The following is a 9,971-nucleotide window of genomic DNA, read 5'->3' on the forward strand; positions in this document are numbered from 1 at the left end:
CAGTTTCTCCACAACCTCGCCAGCATTTGTTGCTTGCTGTTCTGTTAAATTTTGCTATTCTGACTGGGGTGAGATGATATCTCATAGTTGTTTTGATTAAATTTTTTAAAGTAACACATTTTTCCTTTCAATAGTCCTCAGGTAGTTATGACAGAATAGGTTCCACTTTTTGTTTGTTTCATTGAACAGGATTTTGGTGCAAAGTTTTGTTTAGTTTTAGTATCTTCTTCTGCCTCCCCCTGTATCAGATCAGCTTACTCAGTGGCCACTGCCTCTTGGTATTTAGGGGCTTGAACTGTAGGAATCATGTCTTTCCACAGAAGGAGGATGCCCTTGTTCTTGTCTGCCAACCCTATCATGGCCGCTTCAAAATAGAGTTCACTTCTGCTGCTTGAGTAATTGTCTCAACTTCCACCATATCTGTCTTGTGAGCTGCTGTAATCATCATAGCGACTGCTTCCACTAAGATGGTGGGGACCCTTGTGTAGGTGGAGCACTATGTGAGTTACCATAACTCTCATAGAAATTTCTGTAGAAGCCTCCAATTGGATGACCTGAATAATCACTATCATGACCATAGCCATCTCTATCACTATAGACTCTGGATGGATAGTCATCACGTAAACTGGAATGACCATAATCATGATATGTATAATATCTTGGTGGTGGTGCATAATCGCTTGTATCCCTAGAACTTGGGTAATCTCTGCTTGAATAACTATCTTTAGTAGAATATCCATCATCTCCTGGGGACAAATAAACATCTCCTTTCTTGGTGAAACTCCTTAACTCTCTTCCACATAATACAGGTAGGTGTTCTTCCACCCATTCCACTGTTGCTTTCAACTGGTCCTGGTGGTCTCCTTTTCACTGGCAGTGGTCCCCAGAAATAACTCATGTTAAAATACATAGAATAACCACCGTCATCCATGTGACCCCCCACTGGAAGGGGGTCCCTTGGTTCCTCCACTTCCTCCTCTTCCAACTAGAACTCTTGGAGGACCTCTACTTCTTGGAGGTGGAGGGGGTCCACGCGTACCACTTTCAAATGTTGGCTTAGTGGTTTGTTCCACTTTGATAGCCTTTCCATCCAAGGACTTTCCATTCATATCTCTGGCTGCATCTTTGGCATCGGTGGGCTTTCAAAGGTGGCAAAAGCAAATCCTCTTGATTTGTTGGTTTCTCTGTCTTTCATCAAGAGCACTTCTACAATTCATCCATATTTGCTAATACAGCTTCCAAGGCTTTTTCATTTGTTTCTGTATTGAGACCTCCAATGAAGAGTTTTCTTGGGTGATTAATGTCAACCATTTTCCCTCAGAGGTTGTGTATTGCAAACCAGGTGACCATTCCAAGCTCCTTTGAATCTCTCCAACTGGCGTTTTGGTTAGGCTCCACATGAAGGCCCACTACTGGGTTGGAGAACTAGAAGGAGAAGCCGCTCTCATTGCTGTGCAATTAGTTTTTTTAATTTGTCATCTCTATAATTTTTTAGAGATGGCAAGTGGACTCAGTGAAGATAGAATCTTTTTAATTTTGATTTTATGAAAAAGATGTTTTAATTCATTCTTTGATACACATTTTTCTCTCTCAGTCCAGCCTCAGTTAATTTTGTAATGCATGTCTTATTCCAGATTGTCAGTTGCCATACACACAGTGTCAAACCATTCATTCCCTCCAGATAGTACCTCCCTTGTCCCATTCTGCTGTGGTCTTCATTATAGATCCATTCATGGTTTTTTCTTGTTTATCTTCTTGCTGTTGATGTCTAATGCACAGTAGTCTGAAAAAATGCTTTGTATTATTTAAACATTTTGGCATTTATTGAGGCCTGCTTTGTGACATAATATATTTCTGGAGGATGTTCCATGTTCCTGAAGAAATATATATGCTGACCACAGGTAGTATATGTCTATCGCTGTACCAGTGTCATGCTGTCTTCATTACTATGACTGTGTATTTGGTTTTGAAATCAAAGATTGTGATGCCTCCTACCTTGTTTTTTGTTTTATTTGGGTTTTGGTTGCTTTGTTTTTGTAGTTCTTTTCTTACTTGGGGTTTCTTTCCATTTAAGACAATATTGGAAATTGCCTTTTCCATCACATTGAAGAATAGAATTGGTAGATGTATTAGGATTGCATTGACTTTATAGATTGCTTTTGGTAGGATTGTCATTTTCATGATACTTAGTTTTCCTATCAATAAACATGGTGTATTCTATTTCTCTAGTTCTCTTTTTGTTTCTTAATGCCATCAAGTCACCTACAACTCATAGCATCCCTGTGTATAACAGCTCTGAAGCCTGCCTTGGCCTGAGCCAGTCTCACTGACTCCCAACACACCTACACCCATTGCCCCAGTTACTGTATAAATCAATCTATCTGAGGTCTTTCTCTCCTGTGCAGTCCCTCCACCCTTCCAAACATGATGTTTTTCTCCAAAGATAGATCCCTCCTGGTGACATGCCCAAACCTGACCTCCAAGCAGATACTTGGTTTCACCCTCTCCAAGACAGACCTATTTGTTTTCTTGGGAGTCTATGGTAAGTTTAAGACTCTTCTCCAGCTACACAACTTAAAGGCATCAATTCTTCTGTCATCCTTAGTCATTGTCCAGCTTTGTGTAGGTCTTTTGTGCCTTTAATTAGCTTTGTTCCTAAGTATTTAATCTTGTAATTATATATTATAATTGATCATGCTTTTATTTCTTTTTCTATGGTTTTTTTTGTTACTGTAGAGAAAGAATTTTTTCTACTAGTTTATTTATAAAATCAAACTGATTTTTGTATGTTGATCTTGTATCGTGCTACTTTGCTGAATTGGTCAACTATGTCCAACAGCTTTCTTGCTGAATCTTTAGAGTTTTCTAAGTATACTCCCATATCTGCTTATAGAGATACATTTACTTCATCTTTGACAATTTGGTTGCCTCTTATTTCCTGCTCTTGCTCTTGCTAACACTTCCAATACAATATTGAATAAGAGTGATCATGGGGGTGTCCTTGCCTAGTTTCTGTTCTCAAGAGGAATGCTTTTAATCTCTTTCCATTGGGAAACCTAAATATAAATAAGAGCAGGGAAACATTGTCTGGTTTAAAGTTAAGAAAAGAATGCATCATAGTTGTATCCTCTTTCCATACCTATTTAGTCTGTGTGCTGAACAAATTATCTGAAAAGCTGGACTCTGAAAAATGTGAAATCAAGATTGGAGGAAGACTCGTCAATAGCCTGTGTTACACAGATGACAAAATGTTGCTTGTTGAATGTTAGGAGGATTTGAAGTACTTGCTGCAGAAGATCAAATATTACATCTTTCAATATGGGTTGTATCTCAGCATCAAGAAAGCAAAAATTCCCACCACTGAACAGATAGACAACATCATTATAGATGGAGAAAAGATTAAAGTTGTCAATGATTTCTTCTCACTTGAATCCAAAATTAGCATCCTTGATATCAGCAATCAGGCAATCAGGAAAGGTATTGCACTGGAAAAGTCTGAAGTTAGGGACCTCTCCAAATTATTGAGGAGTAATGATGTCGGTTTGAGGACTAAGGTATGTCTGATTTAGGCCATGGTCTTTCTGATCACTTGCTGAGAGCTGGATAGAGAATAAGAATGAGAAGAAGAATTGGTATCTTTAGTTATGGTGTTGGACAAGAGTGCTGAATATCCCATGGTCTGCAAAAAGAATGAACAAATATGTCCTGGAGAAAGTGCAGCCTTGGAGGCAAAAATAATAAAGCATTATCTCATATACTTTGGACATTTTGCTAGGAAAGGCTATTCATTGGAGAGGAGCATCATACGTGGGAAAGGGACGGTGAAAGAGAGGAAGACACTTAACTATATGTATTGACACAGTGACTGCTGCAGTGGGCTCTAGTGTGCCAGGCAGTGTGAGGATGGTGCAGCATATGATGGGGTTCAGATCTGTTGGTTATAGGCTCGCTATGGGTCATACTCAACTTAATGGCACCTAACAACAACATAGTAGGTTTTGAGATCAGGGGGTGTTATGCTTCCCATTTCATTTTTGTTATTATAAAATACTTTGCTTATTTGGGGTCTCTTTCTTTTCCAAATACACTTGCCAATTGGCTTTTCATCTCTTTGAAAAATGAGTTTGTTATCTGTATTGAGTTGGTGTAAAACATGTAGATTACTTTTAGTAGAATTGTCATTTCTCATTATGTTGAATCTTCCTATCCATGAATGGGGAACGTATTCCATTTAGTTAGATTTACTATTGTTTCTTGTAGTACTGCTTTGTAGTTTTTCCTTAATATTTTGTGTCTCTTTTGTTATTGTTAGGTGCTGTCGAGTTGAATATGACGCATAGTGGCCCTGTGAACAAAAGATCTGAACCTAGTCCTATCCTGTACCATCCTCACATTCCTGACACACCAGAGCCCCTTGCAGAAGTCACCATGTCAGTCCACTTGGTTGAGGGTCTTCCTCTCCATCGCCAACCCTACCCCCTTCTCAACATCATGTCCCTTTCCAAGGACTAGCACCTCCTAGCAATACACCCAAAGTATGTGAGGTGAAGCTTAATCATTCTTGCCTCTAAAGAGCACTCCATCTGCACCCTCTCCAAGACATACTCTTTGCCATCCATGGGATGTTCAGTGTTCTCCTCCAAACAGCGCAGCTCAAGGCATCAATTCTTTTTCTGTCATTCATTGTACAGCCCTCAGATGCATAGCTAGAAATTAGAAAGACTGTGGCCTGAATCAGACACATCTTAGTCTTCAAATTGACATCATTAATAATTTGGAAAGGTCCCTAACTGCAGATTTTCCCAGTGCAATGCATCTCCTTATTTCCTGACTGTTCATACCAAGGGTGTTAATTGTGGATCCAAGCAAGATAAAGCTGTTGACATTTCAATCTCTTCCTCATTCATCATGACACTGCTTATTGGTCCAATGGTAAGAATCTTTGTTTTCTTGATATTGAGACCCAATTCATACTGAAGGCTGCATTCCTTGATCTTCTGCAACAAGTGCTTCAAGTGCACCTCACTTTCAGCAAGTAAGGTTGTGTCATCTGCATAAGGCAGGTTATTGATGAGACTCCCTCCAATCCTGATGCCACATTCCTCTTCATAAAGTCCAGCTTCTTGGATAATTTGCTCAACATATAGATAGAAAAGGTATGGAGATAGAATACAACCCTGACACGCTCCCTTCCCAATTTCAAACTATGCATTGCTCCCCTACTCTGTTAACACAACAGCCTCCTGATCCAGTTATAGGTTCCACATGAGCACAATCAAGTATTCTTCTCAATGCCAGCCACACAAATGCCTTTGCATAGTCAACAAAGCACAAATAGACATTTTTCTGATATTCTGGACTTTCAGCCAGGATCCATCTAACATTAGCAATTATATCCCTGGTGCTACAGCTTCTTCTATATCCTGCTTGAACTTCTGACACTTCCCTATATATGTACTGCTCCAGCCGTTTTGAGTGACTGTCAGCAGTATTTTGCTTGCATGTGATATCAATTATATTGTTTGATACTTTGCACATTCAGTTGGATCACCCTTCTTGGAAATTGGAACAAATATAACCTCTTCCAATCGGTTGGTCAGACAGCTGTCCACCAAATTTCCTGGCATAGACTGGTGAATGCATCCAATGCTGCATCTGTTAGTCGAAACAAGTCAATTAGTATCCTATTGATTCCTGGAGCCTTATTTTTGGCCACTGCCTTCAGTGAAGCTTCTGCTTCCAATTTCGTTACCATTGGCTCCTGTTCATATGGTACTCCCTGAAATTTTTCAGTGTCAATCAGTTCTTTCTGGTACAGGGACTCTGTATACCATTCATCTTCTTTTGATGCTTTATGGATCATTCAATATATTGACCACAGCATCTTTCAATATTGCAACATGAGGCTTAAATTGTTTTTCAGTTCTTTCAGTGTGAGAAATGCAGATCAAGTTCTTCCCTTTTTATTCTCCAGTTCAAGCTCTTTGCACATTCCATTATTCTTGCTTTGTCCTCCTGAGCTGCCCTTTGAAATCATCTGTTCAACTCTTTCACTTCAACATGTTTTCCTTTACATTTGGCTTCTCCACGTTCCAGTGTAATCTTTAGTCTCTTCTGACATCCATTGGGATTTTTTTTCCTTTCTCCTCTGTGTTTGTAATGACCTTTTGCTTTCTTCATGGATGATATCCTTCATATCATTCCACAACTCATCTGGTCCTCGGTCATTGGAATTCAGTGTCTCAAACCTATTCTAAAGATGATCATAAAATTCAGATGGAATTGAATCTAAATAATATCTTGATTCCTGTGGACTTATTTTCATTTTCTTCAGCCTCAAATTAAACTTGCATATGAATAATTGATGATTTGACTCACAGTCTGCCCCTTGCCTAGTTTGACTATTGATATCGAACGTCTCCAACGATTTCTTCCACAAATGTAGTCAGTCTGATTCCTTTGCAGCCCATCAGGTGAAATCCATGTGTAAAGTCATCTTTTGTGTCTTTTAGAAAAAGTATTTGCAATGAATAAATCATTGTAAATACAAAATCAATCATTATATTTCCAGCTTCATTTCTATCACCAAGCCTGTATTTTCCAACTACTGTTCCTGCTTCACTATTTCCTACTTTTGCATTCCAGTTACCAGTTACCTCCTGATTGCATGTTCAGTCAATTTCAGACTGCAAAGTTTGGTAAAAATTCTCATTTTCTTCCTCTTTGGCACTAGATGTAGGAGAATATATTTGAATAATAGTTGTGCTCATGGGTCTTACTTGTACATGTATGGATATTGTCTTAACACTCACCACATTAAGCTTATTTCCAAGTATTTATTCTTATTGTTGACAATTATAAATGATACTGCTTTATGAGTTTCCTTTTCTGTGATTTTTTTGTTATTGCAGAGGACTCCCACTGATTTTTCTGTATTGATCTTATATTATACCATTCTACTAAATTGGTCTATTTGATCTAACAGCATATTTTTGTTGAGTCTTTGGGGTTTTTTTGCGTACACTATCATAATTTCCTTCATTTCCTGCTTTTCTGCAAATGACCTAATTTCTTATTAATATTTGATATTGTTGCATACAATCCTCAGCTGGCAACTGTTTTCTTTCAGCCTTCTGTATATGTCATTCTATTGTCTTCTTGCTTGCATAATTTCTACTGAGGGATCAGAACTTGAACTAATTGGTTCTCCTTGTAGGTGACTTTTTGTTTTTCTCACATTGCTTTTAGTATTCTATCCTTCTGTTTTATTTGGAGAATTTGACTATGGTATGTCTTGAGGTTTTTCTTTTGAATTCAAGACTGTTTGGAGTTCTCAGGGCTTCTTGAATATGGATTTCTTCATTCTTCATTATACATGGGAAGTTTTCTTCTAATACTTCTCCAAAATCATCTCAGTGCTTTCTGTGCCCACCTTGTATTCTGGAATTCTGTTCATATGTATAGTATTCCTTTTGTTGTTATCCCACATGATTTTAATGCTATCTTCATTTTCCTCTGTCTCCTCTCTGTTTCCTCTTCTAGTATGTTTCCACTGAGGTTCTTGTCTTTTAGCTCACCAATTTTTTGTTCCATCTCTGCAGTTTGTTTTTCCCCCTCCACCATGTTGGGCAGTTGTGTCATTTTGGTCTTATACTGGATTGCATTTTCTTGCGTTTCTATTATTTCGAGTACTGTGTTGGTTGTGCCTTCTCAGTCCATTGATGATTTTTTAAATTCTTATACTAAGGTGCGTCTGATTCAGGCCATAATCTTTCCAATTACTAGCTATGCATCCAAGACCTGGACAATTAATAAGGATGACAGAAAAGAATTGATACCTTTGAGCTGTGGTGTTGGAGAAGAGGACTGAACATCCCATGGACGCCAAGAGAATGAACAAGTATGTCTTGGAGAGGATACAGCTGGAGTGCTCTTTAAAGGCAAGAATGATAAAGCTTCACCTCACATACTTTGGACATACTGCTAGGAGGTGCTGTTCCTTAGAGAGGGACATGATGTTGGGAGGTGTCAGCGGAGGAGAGGAAGACCCTCAATGAAGTGGATTGACACAGTGACTGCTGCAGTGGGCTCTTGTGTGTCAGGAAGTATACAGATGGCACAGGGCAGGACTACTAGGTACAGATCTTTTGTTTATAGGGTCGCTGTGAGTCATACTTGACTCAATGGCACCTAACAACAACAACCACAACCACCACCACAACAACAGCAATCTCTTTACTCAATTCATTCTTCCATCTTTTGCAATTTCTTCAGTGGTTCATGTTTTTCCACATTGACATCTTTGTTCTGAATTCATCACTGGTGTATTTACTTTATTTATGACTTCCTTTCTTTTTTTCCATCATTTGTACCTTCTTCAGTAACCCTAAAACTGCCTTGTTCTATACCAGAAGTTTCGGTAAGTTGCATTTTCCTTATCATTTCTTTCAAAAATATTTTTTCAGTTCTTTTTTAAATTTCTATTACACACTTATGTTCAAGCAGGGTGTTATTTTAACTTCTAGGTACATGATTCTTTTTTTCTTCTTTATCCTCTTGTTGATTTATGATTTTATTAATATTGTGGTCTAAGAAAATGCTTTCTATTATTTCAACATTTAGGCGTTTATGGATACTTACATTGTGATTTAATGTATGACAAATTCTGGAGAATATTCCATGTGCACTGTAGAAGAATTTCTACTGAGTTTTTTTTAGGATTCATTAACCTGTATATATATCTATGAGATTGAGTTGGTTAATTGTATAGTTATTTTTCAGCATCTTTGTTGAGTTTCTTTGTTACTGTTCTATTTTCCTTGAAAGTGCTATATTAAAGTCTTCTACTAATTTGTGGTATTGTCTATTTTTTTTCAGTTCTATTAATGTTTGCTTTGTGTATTTTGTGGCTCTTTCTGGCACATAGATATTTATTATGGTTATATCCTTTTCCAAGTTGTGCCAAGATATATGGAGGACAACCACCTGGCCAACTGACTGGAAGAGATCTATATTTGTTCCCATTCCAAATAAAGGTGACCTGACAGAGTGTGGAAATTATTAAACAATATCACTGATAACACATGCAAGCAAGATTTTGCTAAAGATTATCCAAAATGACTGGAACAGCACATCAACAGAGAACTCCCTGAAGTGCAGGCTGGGTTTAGAAGAGGCCGTGATACTAAAGAAAGTATAGCTAATGTTAAATGGATCTTGGCTGAGAGCAGAGAGCAACAGAGGAAAGTCTGTCTTTCATTGACTATGCAAAGGCATTTGACTGTGTGGATCACAATTAACTGTGGCTGACTCCGAGGAAGATGGGAATCCTGGAACACTTGATTTTGCTTACTTGGACCAGGAGGAGGTCGTCAGAACAGAGTAAGAAAACACTGCACGGTTCAAAACTGGGAAGAGTGTATGCCACGGATGTGTCTTATATCCACACCTTTTCAGTCTATACGCTGAACAGAGTATCTGGGAGGCTGTGCTCTGTAAAGAGTCTGGAGACTAAGGGGATCGTGATCCAGGCCATAGTACATCAGAAAGCTTGACAATGATGATAGAAGGAGAATTGATATACCATGGACTGCTAGGAAAACAAATAGGCTCATTCTAGAGAGTGTGAGACCAAGCTGCTCCTTGGAGGCAAGGATTCTGAAGCTTCATCTGACATACATTGGGCATGTTGGAAGGCAGGCCCAGTCTTTGGAGAAAGACATCATGCTTGGGAGGGTAGAGGGACAGTGCAAGAGTGGAAAGCCCTCGATGAGATGGACTGATTCAGTGACTCGGGTAATGAGGGGTAGGTGTGTCAGAGACAATAAAATTGACACAGGATAGAGCAGAGTTTATGGCTGTAGTATATAGGGTTACTATGCGTTTCAGGCAGCTCAGTGGCACAAAAGAACAACATGTCTTCTTGCTCTGTTGACCCTTTAAGTAATATATAGTGTCCTTCATTGTCCTTT

The 9,971-nt window shown here is 38.6% G+C and overlaps 1 protein-coding gene and 1 pseudogene across 1 annotated transcript in view; one reads left to right on the forward strand and one right to left on the reverse strand.

The window, feature by feature from the left end:
* Positions 1-9,971, forward strand: part of LOC102847854 (probable C-mannosyltransferase DPY19L2-like) — a 140,149-nt gene that overhangs the window by 40,014 nt on the left and 90,164 nt on the right. The window lies entirely within an intron of this gene.
* On the reverse strand, positions 217-1,311 carry LOC102847452 (annotated as a pseudogene).

This window comes from Elephantulus edwardii, unplaced genomic scaffold (genome assembly GCF_000299155.1).
Source record: "Elephantulus edwardii isolate Elephantulus edwardi_28Jun2011 unplaced genomic scaffold, EleEdw1.0 scaffold00059, whole genome shotgun sequence".
In the NCBI taxonomy this organism is placed as follows: Eukaryota; Metazoa; Chordata; class Mammalia; order Macroscelidea; family Macroscelididae; genus Elephantulus; species Elephantulus edwardii.